Here is a 14211-nt window from a genome sequence, read left to right as displayed (position 1 = left end):
CGCAACACCATCTCTCCCAACAAAGCCGGCGACTTTAACCCCTCTTATGTGTTGTGCCGTGCTAGTGATGGACATGTTTATGCTAAATTTGTTGGTTCTCCTTATGAGTACATTGAATGGTCTATTTGGGTCCCTAAGACCCTTGTTACTAACATCAAAGGACCCATTACTCAATGGGTACCTAAAACCAAGCATTGATCTTTTGTAGGTGTTTGCTTCTGGTGGGGGATCATGGTTGCTCGATAGTGGAGCAACAAATCATATGACCGGGAGCAAGGACTTGGTGGTGGACGTGCACAAGATCCCATCTATGCCCACCAATGTCGAATGGGGTGATGCCTCACATTCTAAGGTATTGGGTCTTGGCAAGGTTGTCATTTCTCATGATCTAACGATCGAGAAAGTCATGCTTGTTGAGTCCCTTGCGTTCAATTTACTTTCCGTTCGTCAACTCGCACTCATGGGTTTTGCCACCTTCTTTGATATTGATACCGTGGCCCTCTTGTGGAGCAAGACTCTTAAAGTAGCCTTTGTTGGGCATGTCGAGAACGGTCTCTATGTGGTTAACTTCTCGGAGCAACCCACTAAGACCGCGACATGCCTAATGGCTAAAGTTGATGTGGGATGGCTTTGGCATCGCCGTTTAGCCCACGTCAATATGAGATCTTTGCAAAGTCTTCTCAAGGGGGACCATGTTCATGGACTAACAAATGTTAGTTTTGCCAAAGATCGTGTTTGCAGTGCTTGTATCGAAGGAAAGCTTCATGAGACGGCTCAACTATCATCTACTCGAAGAGACCCTTGGAGCTCCTCCACATGGACCTCTTTGGGCCCCCATCCTTTGATAGTCTTGGGGGTAGAAAGTATTGCTTGGTGATAGTGGATGATTATTCAAGATACACTTGGGTATACTTCTTCAAGAGGAAGAGTGAGACTCAACAAACCATCATCGACTTTGCAAATGAAGCTCAACGTCAACACAATGCAAAGATCTTGACAATAAGAAGTGACAACGGCACCGAGTTCAAGAACTACACCTTGGATGAGTTTCTTAGAGATGAAGGGATCAAACATCAATATTCTGCACCATATACCCCTCAACAAAATGGTGTTGCAGAGAGGAAGAACCGGACGTTGATGGATGCGGCAAGGACCATGATGGCGGAGTTCAAGTCTCCATACAACTTCTGGGCCGAAGCCATCAACACAGCTTGTCATGCATCCTATCGGCTCTATCTCCGCAAAGGCTTGAACAAGACTCCGTATGAGATACTCACCGGGAACAAGCCCAATCTCAAGTACTTCCGGGTGTTCGGGTGTAAGTGTTTCATTCTCAAGAAAGGTGATCGTTTGTCTAAATTCGAAGCTAGAGCTCATGAGGGCATATTTGTTGGTTATGCTACAAACTCTCATGCTTACCGTGTTCTCAACAAGTCCAACGGACTCATCGAGGAGACGTGTAGCGTACAGTTTGATGAAAATAACGGCTCCCAAGTGGAGCAAAGTGGTACTTGTGATGTAGGTGATGAAATTCCTCCCCAAGCCATAATAAGAATGGGTATTGGTCATATCCTACCCATTGAGGAACCCCTTGTGGCCGAAGGAGAAGGACAATGCTCCACTCAAGTGGAGCCATCACCTTCCCAAGACCCACACGCTTCCGAAGAACAAAGTGAAGGCCCTCACCCTCATGAACAAGACCAAGGGCAAGATCAACCTCAAGATGGTGGTGAACCTCTAAATGATGCCCAAGGTCAAGTTCTCCCCCTCGAGCAAGTTCAAGATCATGAGAAAGCTCAAGATGGCGCTCAAGATGATCAAGTTAACCTTCCTCCTTCCACACCTGAGGAGGAATTAGAGCATCGTGCCGCGAAGATTTGCTTCCAAACTCACCACACAAGGCCATCTCATGGAAAACGTGGTTGGAAGCCTAAGAAAGGGGGTAAGCACTCGTAGACAATTAGCTAACTATTGTGAACATCATGCGTTTTTCTCTTGTGTTGAACCCCAAAAGGTCTATGAGGCGCTCGAAGACTCGGATTGGCTCAATGCCATGCATGAAGAACTCAACAACTTCGAATACAACAAGGTGTGGAGATTGGTGCCAAGACCTTCGGGGAACCACAACGTCATTGGAACAAAGTGGATCTTCAAGAACAAGCAAGATGCTCATGGAAACATCATTCGCAACAAGGCAAGATTGGTAGCACAAGGCTACTCCCAAGTCGAGGGTATCGACTATGGTGAAACCTTTGCTCCCGTTGCTCGTCTTGAATCCATTCGTTTGTTGATTGCTTATGCTTCCCATCACAACTTTAAGTTGCAACAAATGGATGTGAAAAGCGCTTTTCTTAATGGTCCCATTAATGAGTTGGTTTATGTCAAGCAACCCCCCAGGTTCGAGGATCCCTACTTCCCAGATCATGTGTATCAACTCGATAAGGCACTCTATGGCCTTAAACAAGCCCCACGTGCGTGGTATGACCACCTTACCGAGTTGTTACAAGATCATGGATTTGAAGTAGGACAAATCGATCCCACTCTTTTTACTAAGAAGGTCAAAGGGGAGTTGTTTGTATGCCAACTATATGTTGATGATATTATCTTTGGTTCTCCTAACAAAGCTTTCAATGAGGAATTTGCCGCTCTCATGACCTCCAAGTTCAAGATGTCTTCGATGGGAGAGTTGAAGTTCTTCCTTGGCTTTGACATCAAACAAAGAAGAGAAGGAACCTTCATCAACCAAGCCAAATACACTCAAGACATGCTTAAAAGATTCAAGCTAAGTGATGTCAAGCCGGCTTCTACACCAATGCCTACCAAGTGCCAACTTGACATCGATCCCAATGGTAAAGCGATGGATCAAAAGGTATATCGTTCCATGATTGGCTCCTTGCTTTACCTTTGTGCATCTAGACCGGATATCATGTTGAGTGTGGGGATGTGTGCACGGTTTCAAGCCGCACCAAAGGAAAGTCACTATGTGGCGGTCAAGAGAATCTTTCAATATTTGGCTCATACCCCAAACTTTGGCTTATGGTAACCAAGAGGAGCAAATTTCAAGCTTGAAGGTTTCACGGATTCCGATTGGGCGGGGGACAAAGTGGATAGGAAGTCCACTTCCGGAGGGTGCCAATTTCTTGGTTGCTCTTTGGTAAGTTGGTCTTCCAAGAAGCAAAGTTGTGTGTCTCTCTCGTCCACCGAAGCGGAGTATGTGGCGGCCGGTAGTTGTTGTGCTCAACTCTTATGGATGAGGCAAACTTTAAAGGAGTACGGTGTCATTTGTGACAAAGTGCCTCTTTGGTGTGATAATGAAAGTGCCATCAAGATTTCTCTCAACCCGGTACAACACTTCAAGATGAAGCACATTGAGATTCGGTATCACTTCATCCGGGATCACATTAGGCGAGGGGAGATCGAGCTCAAGTATGTCAACACTCATGATAACCTTGCAGATATTTTCACGAAGCCCTTGGATGAAGCAAGATTTCGCGAGTTAAGGCATGAGCTAAATATCATTGATTTGAGCAATGTGACTTGAACCCGTACACCCCCACCACACTCAACGTGTTGTCTAGTTTAGGTGTAGGCATGGACATAGGGGGAGTGTTGTTCTCTCAATGAACTCTCCCTCCCCCCATTATGCATAAATCGATCACCTCTTTCACATTAGCCATTTTTAATGGTACTTGTGCTTCAAAGACGAGTTTTAGTCATGGGCCCAAGGATAATTCTTCGCGGTGCCATACCATCCAACTCAAACATAGGTGGCTTCGGCCACCACCCTCTCTCCTCGAGAGGCCTTGTTGCTTGGTGGTTTCTTGTTGTCTTTTTGCCTCTGGTTTGTGCGTGTTCTTGTGGTTTCTTGTGTGTGAAAAGTTTCCGTGCAAAGGTTTTTTTCTTCTCGTGTTGAAACTTGCGGTGACTTGAGCTCACGGTACTACCGCAGCCAGCCACGGTACTACCGCTTGCGGGAGCACGGTACTACCGTCACCACGCGGCAGTAATTTTTTACTGCCGCCTGGTTGAGCGGTACTACCGCCTCGGCGCGGTACTTCCGCCCAAGCGGTACTACCGCGATGATACGCGGTACTACCACGCCGGTTCGAGCGCGTGGGGATAAGGACGGGCAGGGGGAGTTTTAACTCCCCATACCCATTCGCTGTCCTCTCTCTCCATGTCGCCTCCTTCTCTCCCTCGCTCAAGAACGGAGCCGGCGTTCGTCGCTGGATCTCCTCCACCGGATGCCCTCCCGTGATTCCGACCGGTGGGATCATTCCCCACCACGTGCTCTTGCTATGGACCAAGGTTTTTCCCCAACTCCCTCTCCGTGTTGATTGTGTTTGGTGTTTCTAGGTTTTGGGGGAGGCTTGTGTGTTCTTCAGATTCTTAGGCTTAATCTTTGCAAGAGTAGGATGAAGGAGCGTGGTATTGCATAGGATTTATACTTGTATTGTTGTCTTGCGCTATATCTTATCACCGTAGCACCGCCATTGTTTTGCGGTTCTTTTCAGATTCAAACCTCCGGTTGGATCTGACGCGACGCGGTACTACCGCCTGTCTGGCGCGGTACTACCGCTTGAACGGTACTACCGCCCTTCGGGAGCGGTACTACCGCGCTCTGTGCAGTACTAAAATTTTAGTTCTGCTCCAACCACGGTACTACCGTGACCTCGCACGGTACTACCGCGTTTGGAGCAGTACTAATATTTTAGTACCGCAGGCAGTGGCAGTTCTACCGTGGCTCACATCTATTGCATGCCAACTTTCTCGTATGCCGTCTATGTGTTTCTTGTGCTTTTTCGTGGCCTTTGCATTGATCTTTTCGCGTCTTTGGTGTTTTGCGTGTGTGTCTCAGGTGGTGGCTCTCGGCGGTCCAACCCCAGTTGTGACACTGGCTCCAAACGTCTGTGCAACCCAGGTGAAGTACCAGAGGGCTCGTCTGCCTCCAAGCGCAATGTCAAGCACTCAGCTAGCAAGCACAAGGAGCCCGCTAAGGGCATGGATGAGATAGCCCAAGCTGATTATGTCCGTCTCAGGCAGCTTCACCCTTATGTGCACCCGCGTTCCACTGTCAGAGGCTGTGAGCTGTTCTGGAACAAGCAACAGACCAACATCTATCTGGATGTCATCAAGAACAAGAAGAATACCTATGTGGAGGTGAAGTGGATTGATATGCATCACATGAGAAAGGACAAGTACCGTGACTACTTTGGAGAGGCTCTGGACTTGGTGGAGCAGTTTGGCATTGAGCATGTGTTAACCTTCCACCTCGACTATGACCCTGAGCTTATCTGTCAGTTCTTTGCCTCAGTCTACTTTCACTCCGAGGAGGAATGGAGGATGACCTAGATGACCAATGACCGTAAGCTGTCTGCTACCTGGAAGGAGTTCATGGATCTTCTCCAGGTTCCTGATGATGGGCTCAACTCTCCAGTGGGTGTTCGCCCCCATGCCAATGCTGAGTCTGCCAACAAGGACAGGCTTGCACCATTCATGGTTGAGAAGGCGCTCACCAATGGCAAGACAACTTTGGTGCTCAACCCTTTTCTGGATATCATGTATCGCATCTTCCGCAACTCCTTGTTCCCTCACATTGGTGTCAAAGACAAGGTTCATGCCTATATGGTGGACATGATGCTCATCTGCGAGGAGGCTCGTTCGTCTCAGTCTCAGCCACTTGATGTCTCACACATCATGTGGTGTGAGCTCCGGTTTGCAGTGTTCAACCGCAAGGTGCCTATCTATGGGCCCTATCTGTTTCTGCTGATTTCGAAGACTTGGGAGAAGATGTTCCCTGATGAGGAGTTTCTTGCTCCAGACTGGGTTCGCCATGAGCCCATCTGCCTGCGTATCAAATCCAACTGGGCCAACACCACTACTCGTGCCGAGGCGACTGCTGCTAGGGCTGCTGTTGAGGAGGAGGATGCTGGCGCCAAGGATGTTGCTGAGGGCCGTGCTGCTAGGCCTTCCCAGAGTGCCACTATGCCATCATGGGCCAAGAAGCTGAAGGACAAGATGAAGACTCTTTTCTGCATGCAAGCCAAGGGGCAGTACAGGACTCACGTGGCGTCCAAGGAGAGTCGTCGCCGGGACAACAAGATCTTGCAGCTCTATGGTGAGGCAGTGTCTGGCGGGTCTGAGGAGCACATCACTCCAGAGGCCGAGTGGATGGAGAAGCAGGTCTACAGGTGGACTAAGTCTGAGGAGGATGTCGAGGAGACCATCCCTGCTACCGAGGAGACCGACGGAGAGGCTTGGGACGAGTCCTCTGCTTGAGCCACCTCTCGTGTGTAGGTGTCCTCTCTGCCTTTTTGACGTCTCGATGCCAAAGGGGGGGAGAGTGTAGGGATTTGCGAGTGTGTCGTGTGTTTGCTGCTTTCTTCATTTGAACTATTGGCTGCTTTCTCGTTTGAACCTCGGTAGCTTTACTTCGTATGGTGTAAGACGTTTGCACTCTATCTATACTAGCGAGCTTGTGTTATATTGTGCTATCTTTATGCTATGCTATGCTTATTATCATGCCTTGGTCTCTAAAATATAGGGGGGGTGTTGATCCTAGTCTGTGTGCTATGCAGTCCATAGCACTCATCTAAAGTGCACACATCTAGGGGGAGCCCGTCTATATTTTAGAGAGGTGGGGTTTGCCCCTGCTCTAAATTATCTTATCTATATGCAAATCCCGTGTTGTCATCAATCCACCAAAAAGGGGGAGATTGTAAGGGCATATTTATCCCTCAGGTGTTTTGGTGATTGATGACAATGCATTTGCAGACTAATCGTGTGCCTTGAGTTTCTCAGATTCTTCATCTCTAGGCACGAGACAATTCGGTGCCCCTCGGAGACTATTGGAGTCGGCGTTGCTCTACGTTTCTCTTTGGTGGATTTGAGTCGTAGGAGAGCCGTACTATTAAGAGGGGGTCCGCGTCGGAAAGGTTTGGGTGGAATCAACACGTACACTTGTTCCTCCTTTCCCTGCATTTTGGAGCTTCCCTTTGTTATCTTGGTTGTGCGGAAATCTGACGACTACTGTTGTACTTGCGGTAGTACCGCAAGTACAAGCGGTAGTACCGCTGTGTGTCACGGTAGTACCGCTCATTTGGAGCGGTAGTATCGCGGCTCCCAGGCCTTGTGCCGCTCCGGTGCGGTAGTAGGGGCGAATGTAATTTTTTACATCCGCGCCCTCCACGGTAGTACCGCTCGTCCCGCGCGGTAGTACCGCGGGGGCCCATGGTAGTACCGCTCCCTAGGAGTCGTAGTATCGTGGCCCTCCTACCTAGTACCGCAGTGTCACGGTAGTAGGCGCGGATGTAATTTTTTACATCCGCGCCCGCACGGTAGTACCGCACCTTGCGAGCGGTAGTACCGCGTCGGATTTTTGTACCACCTCAGTTTCAGCGGAAGTAGGCACGGATGTAATTTGTTTCATCCGCGCCCTTCCTAGGCCGTGACTTTCCTGCCTTGCGGTAGTACCGCAAGTGGGTGCGGTAGTACCGCGCAAGCGGTAGTACTGCCCCCTTGACAGGCTAGTTCCGGCCTGTGCTGCTGTCGCGGTAGTACTGTCGTCAGCCACGGTACTACTGCATAGCTTCGCGGTAGTACCGCGCCCCTGGAGCGGTAGTACCGTGTGTCGCGGGCTGAACATGTGGATAACGGTTGGATTTTTTCCACGACTATATAAGGGGTGTCTTCTACCTCTAGTTGACTACCTCTTCCACCTCTAAGCTCCATTGTTGCTCCAAACTCCATATTCACTCGATCTCTCTCCCTAGCCAATCAAACTTGTTGATTTGCTCGGGATTGGGTGACAAGTGCCCGATCTACACTTCCACCACAGGATATTTGATTCCCTTCACTTATCCCTAGCGGATCTTGTTACTCTTGGGTGTTGAGCACCCTAGACGGCTGAGGTCACCTCGAAGCCATACTCCATTGTGGTGAAGCTTCGCGGTATTGTTGGGAGCCTCCAAGTGTTGTGGAGATTATCCCAATCTTGTTTGTAAAGGTCCAGTTGCCGCCTTCAAGGGCTCCAATATTGGAATCACGACATCTCACATTGTGTGAGGGCGTGAGGAGATTACGGTGGCCCTAGTGGCTTCTTGGGGAGTATTGTGCCTCCACACCGCTCTAACGGAGACGTACTTCCCTTTAAAAGGAAGGAACTTCGGTAACACATCCTCGTCTCCACCGGCTCCACTCTTGGTTATCTTGTCCCTTTACTTTTGCAAGCTTACTTGTGCTATATCCATTGCTTGCTTGTGTGCTTATTGTCTTTGTATCATATAGGTTGTCCACGTAGTTGCACATCTAGACAACCTATTTCATTGCAAGGTTTAAATTGTTAAAGAAAAGTCTAAAAAGTGCTAGTTGCCTATTCAACCCCCCTCTAGTCAACCATATCGATCCTTTCAAGTAGTTAGGAGGATCCCAGGCAGGAGGCAAACTTGTTTAACTTATGTCTGTACTCAGATATTGTTGCTTCCGCTGACTCGTCTATGATCGAGCACTTGTATTCGAGCCCTCGAGGCCCCTGGCTTGTATTATGATGCTTGTATGACTTATTTATGTTTTAGAGTTGTGTCGTGATATCTTCCCGCGAGTCCCTGATCTTGATCGTATACATTTGCGTGCATGATTAGTGTATGATTGAATCGGGGGCGTCACATTGATAATGCGATGTGAATCCATGGAAACTTGAGGTCGATCGTGGCGGGTTATAAATGACCCCGCATGATTTGTGTCAGCAATCCGGCCAGCGGTTCATCCCAGCTGGTTGTTTAACCAAAACGTAGTGGTGGTGATTTGCATGCCTACCCAATGAGCCATCTGGTGGGGGCAGAGGCTGACACTATATCATGACCTTCTTTAGAGTTGTTGTAATAGACCGGATAGTAGGAGCAGCGTCTTGCACGCGCTCGTTTAAGCAACTTGTGCACACAAGCGCGACCCTATGTGTTGATGTAGACCAGACCGCGAGGTACGGGCGGTAAAGACAACCATAACATCAGAGGCGGCACGGACAGATGAGTCGGACACGGTGTTGTAAGCCGGCACGGGCAGGAGAATCGGCTGCGGGAACGGACAGGTGAGTTGTCTGCGGTGTTTATAAACCGGTGCGGACGCGCGAGTCAATCACAGGCGCAGTCCCGGCTAGTTGATGTAGACCGGGCCGTACGAGCGGTGGCTTGTGCCCGTCCATTCATTGGGTAATATGTTACGGACTATTGCCGGGCAGAATATTGTCAGTCCGTGCTCCATACCCATGGTATAGACCATATTTGTAGTGAATTATTGTCTTATATATAAAAATACATAGATCAAAGTAATTGTTCTTTTAAAGAAAATAATATGTAATATAAAAATATACTGGATGGATTTCACCTTATATATCAGGCCAGTGATTATTCACCGCGGAGTTGATGATCATCACGGTGAAGCTCAAATCAATAATGGTTAAGCCTGCCGCGGCGTTGTAAGCCGGTGCGGATGGGCGAATCAATCACAGGCGCAGTAAACCGCGTGGACGGGCGAGTCAACCCCATCATGTTGATGTAGACTGGGCCGCGGAAACCGCGGCTTGTACATGCATTTATTGAGCATTAGCGCATGGTCAGATGCTAGAGCCTGGTATTTTTGTCGCACGAACACGAACGCTGATGATCAAAGACATAGCAAATGTCTGATGTAGCTCCTGATGTGAGCAGTAGCAGGAGCAATCGATCCAACTTTGCCTTTGCCCCACTGTCGTACTGGTTTTTACGTGCAGACGCAGCGGTCTTCTAGCTAAGGGCATGTCCAACGCTCCAGTCTGTACCGGTGCCCCAGCCGCCACATCGACCTTCCCGACGCCACGTCCATCAAACCTATCGCCTGCAGAGCAAAGCGGTCTCCTGCAGAAGAGCTCACCTCCTCCCTGACGAAAGCAGCGAGGCGACCGCTCAGGCGACGCGGTGTGGGATCAGTCGCTCCACTCCCCGCAGGACCATGCAGACCCAACAAAAGCCGGCGGCGCAAGGGCGCGAACGAGCAGCGAAGCGCGGTAAAGGGAGAAGGGAAGCGCGCGAACCAGGGCAGTGGAGGCGCGGCGCGCGAACAAGAGGAGAAGGCGGCGCACCCTCGTCCTCAGCCCGCCGTCGACCTCGTCGATTCAAGCTCGCCGTGCAAGGTATGATGCTACTTCTTCCCCCGCCTCCTCTTGTGCTGATGGCCAGATGGATTTGATTCAGATTGGTTCAGTAAATTAGGCTAGGGTTTGATGGATTCTAGTGATTTGTTCCAAGAACAAGATCGATTTCCCTATCCTGTGATTTAGATTCAATCAATTTGGTTAAGGTGGACATGCTTGTAGAAATCCCCATCTATTTCTTCTTATTAATCCCTGAGAGAAACACGTTAGATCCATGCTATTACTCTGCACTCTGCAGTTGTGGGTAGAAAATCACATTACTTAGTACGTGTGCAGAAGAACATACAGAGGAAATTATATAAACAAGATGCCGGTTTGCTGTAGGCAGCCATGTCCTTTGATTGGGACTATTTACATGTGATTCGTTTGGCATATAGAAGTACTACAAAGCAGGGATGTTGAGACAGTGCTCTGAAGTCTGAACTTGAACTTACAGTTTAGACATTAGCATATTACCATCTATTTTTTTTCTTGTTTGAGAAATGACTATTGGGATTCAGAACTAAAACACTCGAATACTCCCTACAGTTTTTTTAAACTGTAGTTGCACTACAGCAGGATGCTTGTATTATTGTCGGTTGCTGCATGCTAATATTTAACAAGAACACTTGAATACTCCCTGTAGTTTTTTAAACTGTATAGTTGCACTACAGCATGATACTTGTATTATTGTCAGTTGCTCCATGCTAATATTTAACAGGAAAACCACTGCTCATTTGTTAAATTTGACCAATGCTAATATTTGAATTAACACAAAAGTTGAATGCTTCGACATATTTCGGATGTAGGCATGTTTAAGTATTTGAATAGATTATGCTATGTGCACATGAATATTATTCTTGCCATCCAAATTATAGCTCCATATGTAGTTGTGTGCATAATTCTTATTACTTGATGTTCAAATTGTAGCTCAACTTGCAATATGTCACAATATGTAATTATGCATACTGACTTGTGTTGTGTACTTGCTTGAATTTCACTTAGTACTTCAGTTAAGTGTGAACTCGGCATGTTAACTATCTATGTTAACTATCATAATAACAAACTTTTTTTTCAGCTGCAATGGAATACCATCCTCCTAATGGTTTCATGAGCTTCCTTCAAGGCCAAAGTCATCCAAACTTCACCTTGCCAGCCCCTCAGCAGCTTGGTTTCCAATATCCAATGTTCTGCACGCAACCGCTGCCACCACCAGCCAAGCACCACCCTCTTCCATCAACGTCTAATCCCAGGAACACAACTCCATCGAACAAGTGAAAACGTGTCAGAATCGATGTGGAAGCAGATGATGAAGATAGACAGAGGTTGTACTATACAAAAGATGAGGACCTCAGATTGGTAAGCCCCCCAAATCCTCTTATTCTTGTCATGTAGACATCAAAGATATCTCATGTCTTGCTACCTAAAATTTATTTAGGCTGGTTCTCCTAGTTTTATACTTTCGGACTTGCATCTTGTCTTTTGTTTAATTAAATTTAACCGTATGCCTACTTCCTTTGTGCAGGTGAGTGCTTGGTTAAGAAAATCTGTGAACCCAATCGATGGGAATGCCACGAAGGGGGAATACTACTGGAAGGAGGTTGTTGATACATACAACAGCACAACAGAGAGTGATCGACAAAGGGATGTGAAGCACCTCAAGAACCATTGGTACAAAACAACAAAGAAGGTAACCTCTTTCAATGGCTGCTATAACCAGTTGAGAGATACCTATGCGAGTGGCCGGTGTGATAAACAATTGATGCAGCAAGCGCTAGACCTGTACCAAAGTCGCAATGGGCACCAGTTCCTGTATGTGCATTGGTGGGAAGCTGTGAAAGATAGCCAAAAGTGGAAGATTCATGTATACACAGAAGGAGATGGAACAAAGAGGTCAGCACCAATACCAACTGAGAATGCTCAGCGTCCCCCAGGAACAAAGAGGGCGAAGAAACCTACAGGAAAAGATAAGGAAGCCCCTACTGAGATGAATAACATGAAAGAACAGATTGAGGCCTTTCTACAAGCACAAGCTGATGCTAAGGAGCGAACTGCTGAGATGATGGAATTGCAGAGTCGACTGTCTGCTCAGAAGGTAGAAGCTAATCGACTTGCATATGAGGCAGCAAAGGAGAGGACAGTGGCCAAGTTAGCAGAGGAAAGAACCAAGTTGTTTGACAAGTTCACAGATATGTTGAGTGCTGACACAACAAGAATGGAGCCATGGGCAAAGGAGATGCATATGAAGGCTGTTACAAGATTGGGGGATCAACTTTTCAGGGAGGAATAGAAGGTATGTAATATTCCTGTGTGTGTCATATTCCTTTGTTCTCCATCTTGATTCCTGTCATATTCCTGTGTGTATCCTATTCTTGCATTTTCCTATTCCTGATCTAATTTTGTTCTCCCTGTAAGGTATGAGGTTACTCCTTCCCTTGCCTCTTCTTGTTAGGATTAAGAACTTAGAACACATACCACTTGATGTACTTTAGAAACAAATGCTGGAATCTGCATGTGTTCGTTAGGAAGTCCACGTATATGTTCCACTAAAAGTCTGCACTATTGTTTTTTAAATATGCATTGTACTCAGAAATCTACACTGTACTGTACCCAAAAATCTGCACTATTGTTTTTGAAATGCTATTTTTTAATTAGAATGATTGTTGTACTATAAAACTCACCTTTAGTTTTTAAAACTGTAGTTGCACTACAGCAGTATACTTGTGCTACTGTCAGTTGCTCCATGCAAATTTAACAGGGCATGCTCTAGCCAAACCAAATGGCCAACTTAGAAAAAATCGGTGTTTTCGACATGCTTGTTATTATACTCTAACTTGTGGCTTGCTTCTCATCTAGATGTTCTACATATATGTCCAAGAAAAGCGGATTTCATGTGCCAGGAAGCGTAGAAGATGTGAGACTTTTTTTTGGAATGAGAAGAATCAATGGATACAACAAAAAATTCAGTCTGAAATTTGATTTGTGTGTTTACAAATCTTTCCTTTATGGGTATTTGAAAACCTTAAGATTATTCTGTTACTATGGGATTTTACAGTGTCATGGACAAGACATACTCGTTGACACTGTTTGCATATCAAGATTGCTGATTTTTGTTTGGAAATCAAGTTGTTTGATAACTTTCAGTGTGTATGCTTATTGATATAGTGTGTATGCTTGTTGATATCATTGATTCAAATGGATGCTGGTATTGTTTAAATGTAGTGGAGGTTTCATGTGTTGGAAAGGAGGTGAGAGAGAAAAAATAAGATGATGACATCACATAGAGTAGCTTCCATTGGGTGATAGTGGCATACAACAATAGCTTCATTCAAATTTATCTATGTGGATGGCTGGGGGTGCTGCCTCCATTGTACATGCCCTTAGCGGCTTGAGGCTGGTGATTTAACAATGACGGCTCGGAGTGGTATGGTAGCAGCGGAGGCGGATTCGAGCCGGAGGTGGAACGAAGCCAGCCACAGGTCGTGGTTGGTTTTGGTGGTTTCACATCAGCGTCCTCTGGATTGTGGGCCCTCCCTTTTTTAGGAGCGATGCTTTTACCAGCCTTCGTGCCTTTAGCTACTTTTGGGAATCGATGGTTGGGTTTGCTTTGGCCTTCACTTGGACTGCAGATGATTTTAGGATCGTGGGAGTACTAGTTGACGTCCGCTGGATTTGCCAATTTGATTTGCAGTGCCCCGACAAATTTTCTCCGGACTTGTCTCGAAAAGAACTCCAGAAACTTCACGGAACGACTGCCATATTGAGGGATTGATCCGACCATGACGGAAACAGCCTATCTATTGCTTCGAACTTATGTCGGTCTTGCGAGATCCGTGCCTTGTCAGATCGTCGAGTCCAGTGTGCCGGTTCATGGAAGAGTGCGGCTTGCGCAGAGGTGACCCAGCGATGGCGATTCATGGAGGAGGGCGGCTCGAGCGGAGGTGAACCGGCGACGGTGATTTGCTCGTGGAAGAAAATAGCTTGAGACTCCTTGGTGACAGGCAGCGCGCAGTGTTGTCGCGGCAGAGGCATGCGGCAACTCGGCA

General features: G+C 47.2%; 1 long non-coding RNA gene across 1 annotated transcript; it reads left to right on the top strand.

Annotated features, from left to right (window-relative positions):
• Positions 1–9838: 9838 nt before the first annotated feature.
• LOC119293613 lies at positions 9839–13253 on the top strand. Its single transcript, XR_005143144.1, has 4 exons — positions 9839–10165; positions 11244–11524; positions 11691–12458; positions 13022–13253. It is a non-coding gene; the product is annotated as an uncharacterized LOC119293613 (long non-coding RNA).
• The last annotated feature ends 958 nt before the right edge of the window (positions 13254–14211 follow it).

Source organism: Triticum dicoccoides, chromosome 4B (genome assembly GCF_002162155.2).
Source record: "Triticum dicoccoides isolate Atlit2015 ecotype Zavitan chromosome 4B, WEW_v2.0, whole genome shotgun sequence".
In the NCBI taxonomy this organism is placed as follows: Eukaryota; Viridiplantae; Streptophyta; class Magnoliopsida; order Poales; family Poaceae; genus Triticum; species Triticum dicoccoides.
This window is presented reverse-complemented; position numbering and strand designations above follow the sequence as displayed.